Source organism: Gymnogyps californianus, chromosome 13, assembly GCF_018139145.2.
Source record: "Gymnogyps californianus isolate 813 chromosome 13, ASM1813914v2, whole genome shotgun sequence".
NCBI lineage: Eukaryota > Metazoa > Chordata > Aves > Accipitriformes > Cathartidae > Gymnogyps > Gymnogyps californianus.
In genome coordinates, this window is record NC_059483.1 from 3,191,710 (window position 1) to 3,207,456 (window position 15,747).

Sequence of the window (15,747 nt, forward strand, 5' to 3'; positions counted from 1 at the left end):
CTGACTTGTGGTCCAGTTATCAGACCTAAACATTACACATGGCATCACTAAACTTTTAAGCACTCCTATTCACTTAGTACTTCGCTTGTTTTTTAAATACCACTTCACTACAAATGCCACACCAGTTATATCACAGAATTGAGGCATTTAACACAAATTCCGATCACATTCTTGCTAATTAGTAGTTTACACCAAATAGTTAGGTTGTTCTGTAAACAGAAAGCAATTTCCATTCCTCTGTCTATAGTGGTGTCAGCATTTGCAAGCCATTACTAGTATGCATATAGCCGTCTACTCCAGTCGTTCACACTTGCTATCAAACTGGCATTGAAGGATTTGGAATGCAGAACACAAGTCTGCAGCCTAAAAATAATATCCTGAGATTTGATCCTGCACTTCTTATTCAGGCTCAATTAATCAAGGTTGCCTAACTCTTCAGAAGTACTTTTCATCAGCAGATTGAAAACACTTTCCAAATGAAATGGGTATCAGCATCTCCTTTTTACTATGGGGAACCTGAAAACGAGATTTCACCTGAGAAAGGGCTTTGAGGCTAATCTAGGAGTACTGTCCAAAGGGATGAGGAGTCTATTATTCAAAGTTATCTTTTATATTAAGAAATAAGCTTTTCCTTTCAGACCACTAGAAAGAGATCTATCACAAATTTTATCATACTATCTTTGAAAACCTCACACAAAGATAGCTTTGTAAACTTCAGAAGGCCCAGGCTGAATAAGAATAGTTTACTTGATCTACAGCAGTAATTCTGTTTTCATTGTAAACACCACCCAGGACTAAGGAGAAACTTCTGAATTACTCCAAGGAAAAGAAGAATTAAGAAATTAAATATTTTGATCAGAAGGCATCTGTAACCTCTCTGAACAGATAGGGCAATAATGCCTAAAACTAAGAAGGAAGACCACATGTATTTTTTTAAATATTTCTTTGCAAGCTCTGAAAAGGTTTTGTTCTCCTTTGGAGATAACATAATTCATACTTAAAAGCATGTTGTTCTTTGCTAGCAATTTTATCCATGGAGATTGGCTACATGGAAGCCAAGCTTGGCAGGGCAGTTTTAGGACAGGGCAAAAAGCAACATAGTAGGAATGCAGAGGAAAGTACAGCCAGAAAGGCACAGCCTTCTGTTCTTGACTGGACCAGAGCTGGACACTCCAAAGAGCAAGTTATTTCATGCTGAAATCTATGTTTCATACTTGATGCTGTTCCAGGGGAAAAAAAAAAAAAAACCAAAACAAAACACAAAACCCCCAAAACCCCACAAGATAATTTCAGGATCTATAGGACAAACCTCACCTCTCAACTAACAATATTGATTCCTTTGGACATTCAAGCTGAGATGCCATTAAGAAAATCTGAGTTTCAGAAGCACCACAGGTTTGTTTGGCTAATTCAACCGTAAAGTGAATCATTCAGTGATTAATTAAACACCAATTTTGAAAATCTCTTGACAAGAAAAATAAGAGCCTAACCAGAAAAAACCCACTATTGATGACAAGATATCAATATCCTTTGTAAAAGGTTCATTAAGTTATATACGTTGTTTTAAACAATGGTACATTTACAAAAATAGTTTTCTGCAGGCAAGCTCTTCCATGTTTTCTATAAACCTTCCAATGTAGAATTGCATAAATGCAATATATATACCCTAAGAATGTAAATGCAGACTTCCGATATATTCTTTTAAAAAAGGTAAAAAACCCCGCACTGTCAGTGTACTGAGAAACTAAGAGGCAGATTCTTTAGTCTACGGCACAAACAATGCAAAGAAGATTTTGACATTCAATGCAATGATGTTAGGAAAGAAGAGAAATTAATATCACCAACAAATCAAAATTAGAATTAAAGAACTCTTACCTTCTCCAGTGCATGATATGTAGACTTCAGTCAAATTTCCAATACCTGAAAGTAGAAATTCATATGGAAAGTCAGTTATACTGATATTTTAAGTCATTAAATTCATTCTTATCCACGTTAACTTATTTTGCAGAGAAAGAGGCTGTCTTCGATTATTTTTAGTTTGCTATTTTCAAAGTACCACAAGATAAAAGCAGTAAACTGGTCAGATACTCTATAGAATTTTTTCTACCGCTTGATTCACAGTTTCCCTCGACTCCCCGAGCTCTCCCTCTCCGAGGGCCCCCAGCCATGACGCACCATTCACCAGCCCACTGCTCACTGCAGACTCTGCACATTACACTGAAGTTCAGCCATTTCACCTGGGACTCCTTGAACCTTATTTTTTTCAACTCCGACTTCACTAAGGGCTGAAACTTTCAGCTGCTAAAGCCTCTCACAGTGAATCCCCATCTTCCCCGACTGCTCAAATGCTCTTGGTCTCCCAAAGCTGGCATAAATCCTCAGCTTTCCCCCACCGATCGCTGCTAACTCAGTGCAGCCCTCAGTTGACAACAAACCAACCTAAACCCCCAAAAAAGGGCTGAAGCACAGCCATTTCCCAAGGAGTTCCAATACAACCATTAAATCATCCAAACTACTCACTAATCAAGTTTTGAAAATAAGAACAACAGTGGGAAACCTGTTCAATACATGTTTTTAATCTTATAGCTTCACATGTTCAGTAGCTGGCTATGGGACACACAAAATACATATGGTAGATGCAGAAGATAGGTTTATGAAACTAGAATTGGGTGAGCACCATAATGCAGCAAACATGCTAAGAAATATAAGCTTTTTTGCACTATCAACACATCCCAGATAGGAGAGGCACAAAAACGTCTGACACTTTGGTCTAAAGATAAGCGTTGGTCATCCATTTTCTAACTGAAGGGTTGTAGGTTGTATTATAACTCAAGATGAAGAAGTCAGAGGACTCCCCCCCCCCAGCTTCTGTTCAAGTCTGTAATACAGTTGCTCCTGAAGTCCCCGAGAATACAAAAGGCTTCTATACCACATGCTTTTACTAGTTTTGCTGTGGGAGATTTTGCGCTAAGGAATTACGTTACGGGTAGTCTACAGGCCTATTACGGCTTCATTTAACAAATATGTACACTCACAAGCAATCAGCAGCTTTCAGTAAGGACTTGGTATGACATTTCTCAGCCTGCTCTTCAGAGGTAGACTCACAAAGTGAAAGAAGTCACAGACTGGCTCATCTGTGGTTTCGCACAGCACTACTTGCCACCCAGATTTGCTGGAGGGAAGGGCTCCCTTCCAGTTCAAGAGACATGATGGGCAACAGGTGGGATCCAGCACCAGTGCCGAGTACGGGCAAGCTCGTTTGTAGAGGAACAGGCTTGAAGGAAGGCAGAGCCAGATGGAGCCCCACTGAAGTGAGCACAACACTGGGTAGAGCGGATAAATATTTGACATTCAGAGCTACGCTAATTAGACATCAAGAAGAAATGAAGGGTTTCATACCAATCAAAATATTACTCTATTTACTGTAACTGTTCAACTTATCACTTCAGTCATAGAAAGTTTAGGAGAACAACTTGCACAAGTTAAGAAATGCTCCAACACCAACATTGCTACATATTTTTAGACAGCTATGAATCCATCCTTGCTGCTGAAAACAAAGAAGAAAAAACTTCCAGTTTTTACTTTGAAAATTCTGATCTTCTCTATACTTGCCTATCCATCTCTGAAGTATCCCTGAACTTATGTGGGTGTATAGGGCAGAGAGCCAAAGGAGAAGAGAGGTTTCTTATAAAACACCTGTCACAACCTTCAGAACTGCATTTGGTTTGGGTTGGTTTTTTTTTTTTTTTAAAATCCCTGTCATGCTTGTGTGCATAATTGAGCTAGGGTGGGTTTTTTTGGCACTCCCGTGGGAGACTCTGGATCAGATCTTCATTTTTCTCTTCCCCCACAATCCCAGCAGATGCACTTACTCCTAAGCCTATTACTGCTTTCTTCTGTTGGAGCTCCTCACATTGGTTAGATAGTCACTCAAGCAGGACATCTGATCTCCCATATGCCCACTGAGTGCTTTGGATACTGAATAACTTTGGGGTAGAAGGAACATGTGACCAGTTAAAAGACCTCTACATTATGACTTCTGGCTACTTAAGAGATCAAACCAGCAGCATGTACCTAGTCAAATCCTTCAGAAATTTCAGCTTCCAACAACAGAAACATTTTTGTGGACTATTTCTTCAACCTCTTTGCCAGCGCAAAGTGTTATTGACTTCAAAACCAGGGAAGAGGCAAATTCCGAATGTTTTACTTTCAGTACAGTATTTCATCCCATAGTCATTGCAAAAGGCTGAACATTGCTCTTCATAGTCATGTGTTTGAGATGGTGATTAAAGTAATGGTACATTATCCTCACAAGCAGCACTGAACCTGGACTTCCAGGCTTGAAAACCTAAAGAATTTAAATTACTCCCAAAACATTCAATAGTGCCCAAGCAATTTTGCTAAATAATAAAAAACCTCCCATTGCCTGGAGGGTTTGGCCATAGCTTCCAATCAATTCAAACACACACCTTCATCCCAAGTGAAGAACAGACTGGAACAGGTACTGAGGGAAACAAACAGTGCTCTCTCCCCTAGGTGACACTATGGAAGACAACACACTAAAAACTGAATTTAGCAGCTTCAGTATTTTCTGCATCCCTTGTCAACAGAAGGCTTTGACAAAGCTTCAGAACACAGATATGAAGTTGTCTCCAAAGGAAAAGGCAACAACACTGTTTTAATGTGGCTCCCCAGTCACCACTCCAGTTGTTCTCAAAGCTATAACTTGCAAGAAACCTAAAAAGAAATTCAGTTTTGCACGATCCTCATTTCATACAAAGGAACAGCACATACTTCAAGGAAAAAAATCACTTAAGGATAGAAAATAAAAATAGAGAGGCACCACTTCATTTCACAGAAATACTGTATAATTGCACTAAATAATTCTGTTTTTCAGGTGGAGGCAGTTCTTTGGGAGCTGGCAACAGGGAGCACTGATGAGAGCCTGAAGAAGTGCTGATCTCTCGTCTGCTGCCAGCAGAAATCCGTACGTTATGCTCCAAGTTTATATTGACACACTAATGCAGACTGAGCTGAAAGAAGCTATCCCACAGAAAGCCGAGGTGCATTTCCCACCTGGAAGTTTATTAGCATAATATGCTAATACTGACATTCCTAATGCATCTTTCCTCAGAGTATTTATGTGAGATAAGACTGCAGAGTAAGGGGGATGGTATTTCTCTATGGGAGGAAATCAAGCCTGGTCGATGGCAGGAACATTACTGATGCATCAGGCTCTGAAGCCCCAAACCAAAATTTTTCCCTTGGTCACTTCAAACGTGCAACAACTCATCTGATAATGTTTTTTCATCTTTTTACTGTCCCTAGCTCTATTCTGGGCTTAGGTTTATTGAACTAGCCTGCTCTGGCACTGTTTTGTATTGCCTGCCAAACCATAGGCTAGTCTTTTCCTATCTTCCAAGTTCACTGGTTTTGAGAAAGCTTAAATAAGGAAACTATGAGACTTTGTGTCTCTCTGCTTCACTCCAGTCTCAAATTAGGCACTCCAGAAGCCCTCAGACTGCAGATCTGTCTTTACCTGAAACCCCCTATATACTGTTTAAGAGCTTTCCCTGCTTCCGTTCTCTAATACGAACTTGATATCCTTCAAACCGTTCACTTTCTATAAACGCAATATTCTTCACTTAACAACAAGCTAAAGAAATGCGAGAACCACAAGCCTGCTAGCCTATGGGTTTATTAATACAGGTAATTAAATAATCAAGTGCATCTGAACCCGCTCTTGCTTATTTTCATTTCCAGCAGTCCTACCAGCCTTCAGGAGGAAAGATGTTCCCTGCAACTGCTCCTATTGTTGTCCCTATTCCTGCTTGTGGAGGGCAATTCTCAGAGCAAAGCCCATGCCTGCCCACCCACCCTTGCCCTAGGCCTGGCTCTGCTGCCCTCTTGAAAACAAAGCAAGAGGACACTAACTCTGAAGTTATCACCCAGTTTTACTACCTATACCAACAGATGAACAGCAAGTGGTCCAGCAAAGATGGTATCAAGCATCAGCCACATCATTTCCTTGCCGAGGCACACGTCTTGCACAACAGGAACCCACACTTTATTCAGCATCATCTCCCAGCTGCAGCTGAGGCATGGTGCAGCCCTTCCTCAGTAACATTTGAATCCTTGGCTTGCCTCCTGTTCGTGAATTCAAACATTGTTCCTAACACAATAGATTGATTATGGGAGCTAAACGGAAAAGACACAGTTTTCTGAAGCTGAAATATAAATCCAGTACACATTTGTCACAGAAGCATTTCCTGTGCATTTAAACATTGTTTAGTGAGTCAGCCAAAAGCATTTTGCAAGTGTAATCTATCTCATGGAGGAAAAACTCAAAAAGCCTAATCACCATCATAGCTCTCCCAGGGTTTGATAGGTTTAACTTCAAAGTAAAATGCTGTCAAAATAGAGATCCCATGTGGTTTATTATAACAAAAAAGTGAAAACTAAATATTTCAAAGTGTTATTTTGAGGTAGCAAAACACCTTGGTCTCATCAAGTGGGGATGAGCATTACACGTTTATATTGGATTTTTAGGCTTTACAATGCCATTTGTTTGATGTCATTTGCTTCACAAATTAAAAGAACATTGACCTGCACGACTGCATATTGATAATAAAATACTCTTTAGACACCAGAATTCTTTGGAGAGATTGTCAAAGAAATCTCAAAATGATTCACCAGCTGGCTCATAAATTGAACCTCTAAGCTACATAACCCTTAAAATTGTCTTCTATTACTTAAAATGGGCTTCCCTGCTCCATCAGAATAAGCTCAGAACAACTGCTTACTGACTGCACACAGAGATGAGGCACCTGTTTGAAGGAGATGTTCTTTCAAAGCTATCTTCCCATAGCGATACAGGTGAAGAGTCCATATATCAGTAAAAAGCCCAGAATAACTACAGGAGACTGCATTTGGAGAGGATGATGTGTTCATCACCTTTCTACTTTAAATGCAAAGTAATGAAATGCATTCAATTGTTTCGCATTGTCTGCGAGTGATACTCTCGTCTCTCCAAACTGCTGATTAAGAGATCCGTTGCTCATTTGCATACAGTGCATCAACCCAGCCGCTTACCAAAGGTTATTTTAACTGAACATGTCAGGCTTTCGTGACACAAAGGGAAAATTCACTTCAGATACAGGCAATTTTTTTGCACGTGTTTTTTCATCACCCAGATATAACATCATCTTTGCTGTCCACACTACAGCTTGTTTTCCAAGCAACAGAAGGGGATGGGTTGTACCAGCTCCTCGCTAAGAAAACAACCACATTTTATCCACCATCACTGTGAGCTGCAGATTTATAATCTTCTTAATTTTTAATGAGATGTCAAGAGCCCATGTAGTAGCTCTAATGCTGTACAAGACCCAAGCTTAACTCCTTCTCCCCAAGGAACAGAGGTTGCCTGAGCTCTCAAAACCATCACCAGCCCATGAGCCACTCCGCTTGTCGGTGACTGAAAGAGTCCACCACAGCTTTACAAAACCAGACGGGATCTTCTAACACTTCTGCACCTTCTTTTCAAGTTTCTACTTGGCCAAAAGCCTGCCTCAGCTGAAGGACACAGCACAAAGGATATTGTTCAATGTCACATCTGAGCGATTCTTTGCATGAAAGAGCAAGCAGAAGTTAACAGGCTATACCTACCAGGGAAGGGAGGGGACCATTAGTTCCCCTTCATTTCTTGTTCCTATCACTCTATTATATTAAATCTTTTCTTACTAGGATTGAAGTGCCAGAAGCAAAAATTATAAGTGATCAGAAATATCTCTAATCACTTGTAACCAATTACAAAATACCAAACAAGAAAGGTCAGTGATTAAAAAAAAAAGAGGCACCGAGTAATTAATGTCTACACAACTTGTAATAATTACCAACCTTGATGGTTAATTTCGTATATTTTGCCATCCAGTTTTTATTTGAGGTGACAATTTAGTGCTTACTTGCAAGCTAAGGTATGTAATTCACATAGTCTCCTGATTGCTGTAAATGAAGGTCTTAAATATTTACTGCTAGTAAAACATTTTAAACTTTTAGCAAGATTATCTTCTAATACTCAGCAGTGTGAGATTTTTATGACCTTATGTGTTGAGGAATAATCTTCTGCAACAAGATAAAATGGATGTACGCCCACAGTCTATCCCTGCTAGAGCTACAGCTCCATCACCATTAAATTGTTTGTTTTTCTTCTTTTTAATTTGTTCCTTGTCCTTGCAAACCAGAAGACATTTCAGATTGCCCACATACTCCCTCAACACCATGTTCTCCAAAAAACAAGGTCTCCTGCTTTCTAAGTTGGTTTCTTACAAAAAGTGCTAAGTTACAGAACTAGGTCACACAGTGCACAGACACATGAAGTCTGCAGAGGGTTTTGAAGTTAAACATGTCCACACCAACCACAAAATATACACCTCCCGGTGCTTACCCCCATTCTTTTATATAAAAAAAAGCAACAGTATAAGATAGTTGACTTTATATTGCTATATTCAACCAACATGGAACAAGGTTAGATGAACAGAAGACATGACAGTGACACTACCAAAAAAAAAAAAATCAAGCCTGCAAAATTGGATGAGAAATTCCCCACGGACTTTGCAGATTGCCACCACAAGCACGCACTGTGGGGTGTTTGGTGTAGGAGACACACAGCCAGGGTGAGCCTGCTCATCTCAAGGGTGCCTCAACATAACAAGTAGTATTTTTTATTTTTTTAACCCTTTGCTTTCGGAAGTCTCGGGGAATGAAGGGGTGTACTTGAAGATTCAATAGCCCATGCACTGTTGTATTTCCATTTATTAATGCTCTGAAAAAAAATCAGCAGAGGCATATTAACATGCTGCTCCAGCTCTTGGAGGCTCACTGACAGCCCAGTCAGTGAGGAGAGCAAGCATCTGACTTGAAGAGCAGCACTCAGTGCAAAGGCAGTGGATATCCAAGGAAATGCCTCGACTTTTACTGCCTTGAGAAAAACCTCGTTTAAAAAAAAAAAATGCTGAATTGTAACTAAACAGAACTGTTGCATAATCAATCTTTAAGACAATCAATTTAGCAAGTCCTGGATGCCACTAGGGACAGCTAGCAGCAATACCCACAAAAGCCACCTTGACCTTAACAGCCAGCTAAAAAGGTGTTTATATACAGTATTTGGAGAATAGGAAACTGATACATGAACTGCCAATAGTTTGCAGGCTTAATATTCAGCCAAGAACTACCCAAAATTTTTTTTTTTTAACCTAATTCAGTCTGCTCTAAGCAGCACACAGCAAGGAAAGCAACTGTAATAAAATTGACAGTATACACTGCCACAGCCAAAGCCTCACACAAACTTCCCAAGTGCAGAAGAATGCCTTTAGCGACTGGGGTACAATAAATCTCAGTTCCCAGGAAACAGCATTCAGGATTTCCTGTTCAGGGGAATTCCATCACTAACAATTTCATAACATGGGTTTCTGATATCTCAGAGGTTTCTTCCAAAGGATTCATAAAATACCCAAGAATAATGAAGAACCGATAACAAAATGCAATCTTAGTTTTCTAAGATAAGTTCCTTCTAAATTATCAGTTTATAGATGAAGCTAATTGATACATCCAAAAATCTCATTATTTAGTAGCAGCAAACAGCAAATAAACATGAGTACAAGCTAAAAACCTAAGAGCAAGAACAAAACCAGAAAGGCTGGTGGAAGTAATGGAGCAAAAACTTCATATCTGAAACAAGCCAAAGGAGTACGTGCCATGCAAGTGGCAGAGACGAGACTGTCCCCCATCTGTGACAACTGAAAGCAGTACACAAAAACAGAAGTCCAGAAAATCCATTTATTTCTTTTAGTGCCATCTATTTAATGCACAAGTTATGTACTTTTTTTTAAAGGGTATAAAAATAGGCAAGTCCTGAACAACAAGACTAAAATACTTTGAAGCAAGAGATTTAAGTGAAGGCCACACACACGTGTCACCTACAACCAGCACACACTCTAAATACTAACTGTAAAACCAGAGGAGCTTAATGTACAGTAGCGAATTGCTTCCTTCAGATTTTAACTAATTTTGTAACTGGTTTTCCTAAATCTAAACAGAAACATTAACAGACCAGAAGTATTTTTCATCCGGCAGACAGGCTACCTCTCTCTCTTCCCCTTCCCCTTTAACGTCCCACTCCTGCAGCAACACCCTGCGAAAGAACTAGGGAATATTTTATCAATTTATTCTCTCAGAGTCACTAGGTTATGACTAGGGGGAAAAAAAAATAATCTGTTGCAATGTAATCTATCCACATTCAGAAGCACAGAAAGCTATTAGTCTGCGTCCTAGTGATACCAAGCCCTTTTCATACAAACAGTAGAACAAGCTAAGCTACCCAGCCTTGACATCTGTCAAAACAGAACAGGTCTCAAGTAGTAATTTATATGGGTAGCTTTTTTTTTCCTCCTCTCCTTCCAGTAGTTCAATTATTGCAGCAGCAACATGAATAAGTGGTATTATTTTCAGGGAAAATTAGAGAAAAAGGAAATATAATAAGCATAGGATTTGCCAAAATCCCTTCCTTTTTTTTTTTTAATATAGGTATAAATTACTCTCCTTCCCTTCACTGTATTCCACTGCTGCAAATGTATCAGTTCAACAATTTCCCCCTATTTCAGATTCATCAATTTTGCCATGATGTCCTCTCCATTATTAAGTCCTATTCATCTTAATCACACAATTAGTTTGACTACATTAACAGATGTACAGAATGCAGGAAAAAAAACAAAACACGCAGCTCTTGGTCCGTACGCCTACACCCTGGGTAATCTAAAAGTATTAATGAATTTAGCTATAAAAATTAGTATGTCAGCACCAGGCCGTGTCATTGTTGACCTAGTGGAGCGTAGTCATGCCTTCAGGCTATGTTTTTACATGCAGAAAATTTGTGTCATAAGAAGCAGGCCAGGTTTGTTTACATAGTCAGTGGTCCATGTAGCATCAGCCAAGCACATCATCTTCCATGGGTACTAAAGCTGCTGCAGATGGAAAGAAGGCTGAAAAGTCCTTCGATCGTTTTGGTAACAGGACTATTTTAAATGACAGTGAACATAAAGCCCAGTATTTTTCAATTCTTAGCTGCTCAGTTCTTTTCTGTTCTCAGTAACAGGTACTCCTGCCTTCATCCTTTGGCACCTGACACTAAAACTCAAGCAAGAGCTAAGGCCACACTTCAGTAAAAAGAGCACATTAACAGTGACATGCTTTTCAAAGGCAAATACTCCCAGCAGCTTCATTTTGATGGGGTGACGGTCTCTTAAGCTGATGCAGCCCACAGGGTAGAGGAAGGAGATCAAAGGAAAGGAGGAGGGCTGGAAGCCACAGACGGACCTGCTCAAGGATCACAAATAACCCCACAAGAGCAGGCAAAATCCTGTTCGTGAAGGTCAAAACTGGAACTTGGCAACCGCGAATCCCACGAACCAGGATAAAAGCCTCGGCCAACCACACCGTATTTTCAGCTGCGTAGGCAGAACACCTAGAAGAACAAACCTGATCCTGAGCACAGTAAAACATCGCTAGATCGCATTTTGATCCCACTGATATTTGGGGGATCTGAGCTGGCTGCAGGAGCGTTACATTACAGTGCTGTCGATAAGTGCAAAGCATCCAGGATCTCAAAAAAAAAAAGGAAACTGTAAAAAGAAAAGGATGTTTGGTTCTAAATGGAAACAACTGAACTTCAAAAATATTTGGGGGTGGGGGGAAGAGTACAAACTTGCAACTTCTTTCTCACTAAGAAACAGGAGGAAGCTTTGACCCCCTACAGATGAGTGGAAACAACACTGCAGCATGGCTGGTGTTAACAGCAAGTGCCAACGTTCACACTTGGCCAAGACAGAGATGGACGAGCAGAGCTCAGAAGAGACAAAAAACAGAAGCTTTTGGTGGTTATTTTCTAAAACTGCACACTTATTTCCCATTTCATCAATATGTAGCTTGAAATCTTTTAAGTTACAGCACCTTTTTTCCAGCTTCCATCCTGCACCCCAGCACAGCAGTGGCGCAGGAGGCAGCACGGGAGGTCTGCAGCCGTGCTGGCAGCAACAGCATCCCAGGCTCCTGGATGCCACCCAGCCAGCCCGGCTCCTGGCAGCCTATGCTTGGGAAGCCTGAACAGTTTGGAGCAGGATTTAATCCCCTCCCAGCAGCTCCACTTCCTTAACCGCAGCCTCCACGGCAAAATAGCCAGTTGGCTAATTACATTGTTCCACCGAACATTTATTATTAGCAAAACAGATTTGTTGTGGCTGCCGGGCCACGATTGGTGACGTGAAAACATGTTTTGAAAGCCAAAAGGAGAGTACCAACTTCCCCATAATATGGAAAAATCTGAAAATAAGATGTTCATAGCATCTAATATAAAATGTTAACGTGCAAGGTATACACAGAAAGTGTAAAATTATCTACGTATGCACTTAAGTAAATATGCTTCTTCATAAAAATAATGAGGGCTCTGTAAGATGGTATAAATATATTTTGTACATCTCGCAAGAAGGTATAAATATATCATGTGTATCTTTATATATCCCACATGAAACATGCTGAGAAATTTAGCTCTATCAAAAGAAGCACTCACACACTTGAAACTTTCAGAAATTAGAGTTTTAACAAAACTGAAGTTTTGTTCCTTTGTGCATGCATTAACAGTTATCTTTTATATAAATGTACTTAACTAAGGCCTTGGGTCAAGGGCAGCTTAGAGGTAAAGAAACAAGTAACAAAACAGTTTTGCTACATGTACATAAATCAGACTCTGGCTTTCTGTCTGAAGTCTCTTATTACTGCAACAAAGTTGGCTAGCAAGCATTCGAGATAAATTAAAGCAAGGCGGCTCAAAATTTTTCTACCAATGTCTTAAGGAGTATGGACGTTTTACAGAAGTTTTGATTTCGTCACATATATTTGTTTTTCCTGAAAAAAATAAGTTATAGTTTTTCCTTTTAAAAAATTAAAAAGCTTAATATTTGGTAAGTAAGCCCATTTTTCTAGGTTTCTGGTTTTCTAGCCAGTTCTACTAAAAATGCACTTTATTTAAAATTCACATCAGTGTCAAAATCAATCCTCTCTCTTACTTTTAATTCCACTTGAATCTACTGCTCAAAGGTGGCACATAACATGAGGGGTCTTGCTGTCATCCAGCTGGAATCAAGTGCAGCTGATTCATTTCCCCTCCCCTCTCCTCTTGAAAGAGTTAAGTCCAATATCTCCATCTTCAAAGTCATTATTCTATCAATACACTGAATAATTTAGTAGGCAGCTGTTTGACTTGACATTTTTACACAGGTCATAAACTCACTAATACACTGAAACCTATGCCTTAACTAGTATTTCCATGGGGTAAGGCTGCTCATGGACTAAGCCACATACATGCTGCTTGCAATTATACACCACAGGACTGCCTGAGTTTCACCTGGCTTTGTAGTTATTTTATGCATATTTTGATGACCAAAACCAACTCCGCCCCTACAGAAGCCATACATTGCTATTTACACAGTTGTATATGAACACTGATAACATGAACTTTAGAATATCTGTACAACGTTAAGGATATTACTTAATCCTCAAAATCAAAAGCTTACGATTAGCACTGTGCTATCTCAAAAGTAGGAGTGAGGGGTGTCAGGGGTTTCTTTTGGGCAACAGCTCCTGGCTGTTCATCCCCAGAGGTCTGAGCAACTGCGCAAGTCACAAGGGAATCGGCCAAGTACCTAAAAGAAGTTGCTATTTAAGAGACGTGTGGGGAGGAGGGGAAAAAACCACCAAACTATCTAGCAGCTTGTTTTCTAGATAAGCTGTTCCTATTTCTTTTCAGTCTTCCTTTCATACGCTTACCAAAATGCATGGAAATATAAATATATGTAATAGAAGAGAAGGAAGGAACAAGTAAATGCAACAGAAGGGAGAGCCAGGAACAACACGACGCAGAAGTCACCAATGCAAAAGCTCCAGTGAAAAACATTGTAAAGCTGCGTTGCACAGAGTAAATCCTCTTTATGTACGCTACTGCAGCTCAACAATGGAAAATACTCATCTCATAGTACTTTTCTATAGTTTGAGCAGGAGTTAACTAAAATATCCTCTAAGGTTTTGACCAGCTTTAGACCTTAATTGACCACTATATGCTGTGTATGGCTTGCAACCCGATCGTGCAAATAAATTTCAAGTACACTGTTAAAGTAGACCCCAAGGAGTCAGTGAGAGCCCAGCTCCTAGACATTTCTGAATACAAATTAATCCTATTAATCCTTATTTACATCCATGAGAAAAACAGCAGATATTAGAGACCACCTTCCAGAGGTCAAGAGCATGCAAAATGTTTCACAGGAGTCTCATTAGCTACAAGGCTTCTCCAACTGACATGATAGTAACTACTACTACCAACACACCTGGAGACCTCTCAGCACCTTATGTTTGTTAATTCTTGTATCAGGACTTATGTTTCTTATATATAAATGAAGATGGCTTGTCTGCAGGACACTAAGCAGCAAGTCAGTAATTAACTCCAGGTACATGCTCATATCCTCTGGAAGCCAAAGTATTATCTACATAATAACATTAGTTTTACCAAGGGAGCTGTGTAGGAGATAGCAGGGTAAAGAAAATAAAGTTCTGAGAAACAGAGCTCAACAGAGGCACAAATAAACGTAGAGCCTAACCCTGCTTTTTGACCAGAGCAATTTACCCAGTCCTGTGCTTAATCCTCAGAAAGACAGACACTACCTTCAAGCAAAAGTCTTATTCCACCATCTTCTACAACTCCCAAAGCCTTTTGACAGCACAAGTCTTCCCTGAGCAGGGCAGCAGGACCCACAGCGCTCCTCAAGAGCCCTCCGCCAACTCACCGGGGACAGGTCCTGGAGCCAGCAGGCAGCCTGCTCTCCCCCAGGCAGAGCCTGATGCTCTCTGCCAGCCACCTTCTCCAACAAGCTCCTGCAGAGCTCCATCTCCTCCCACCTCCCCTCAGGCACGCTTTTATCCTCACAACGGCTCCCAGCTGGGCATGGGAAGGCAGGGCCATGGGCAAGCCTGCTCTGCAGACAAGGGCTGGCCGGCAGCCCTGCCGAATAGGTCCACGGTGTGTTATCATTAACACGTATTATTCCTTCCACAGGACCTGTGTGAAAATGTTGGGATGGGGAAATGCTAAATGGGAAAGACTGGAGTTGAAACGTGGCTTGGATGCCACCTACCACTCACTTAGGCAGAACAGGAGAGGTACCTCTCGGAGCTTCTCCATCAGTCCCAGCAATGAGATGATTGCTACGGCATAACATTTCCGGACAATATGAATCCGACAGTGGCATGGCTGGGAGCTATTTTGTTAAATGCAGAAGCAGCAATGAGAAGTGAAAAGATACTCTCCTTTGAGCAGACATAAAATCCTTTACTAAACTCAGGGGTCTAACCAGCAAAGCAAAGAAAAAACCCCTCATTACCAAGGCACCCAGCAGCTCCAGCCCAAGAGGAGACACGGACTATCCCATAAGATAATACCATCCTTCGTGCCACTCAAAGCTGTTTTGTGAATCCCAAATATTCTCCCAGATCTTCAGATTAGAGAAACACAAATGCTAATGAACCAGCCTTGAGCAAGCAGCAGCATGGGGCATCTCCCTTCTCCATCAAAACCCTTCCCAGCAGACAGCTCGCAGCACACGTAACGAAGCAAAGACTTTTCCCAGAGCTGTTCTAAACCCAAGGTAT

General features: G+C 40.5%; 1 protein-coding gene across 1 annotated transcript in view; it reads right to left on the bottom strand.

The window, feature by feature from the left end:
* Positions 1–14,941, bottom strand: part of LOC127021397 (contactin-4-like) — a 323,929-nt gene extending 308,988 nt beyond the window's left edge. The window contains 2 exon segments of the mRNA XM_050904421.1: positions 1,876–1,920; positions 14,886–14,941. The gene's annotated coding sequence lies outside the window, so the exon portion shown is untranslated.
* Between the last annotated feature and the right edge of the window lie 806 nt (positions 14,942–15,747).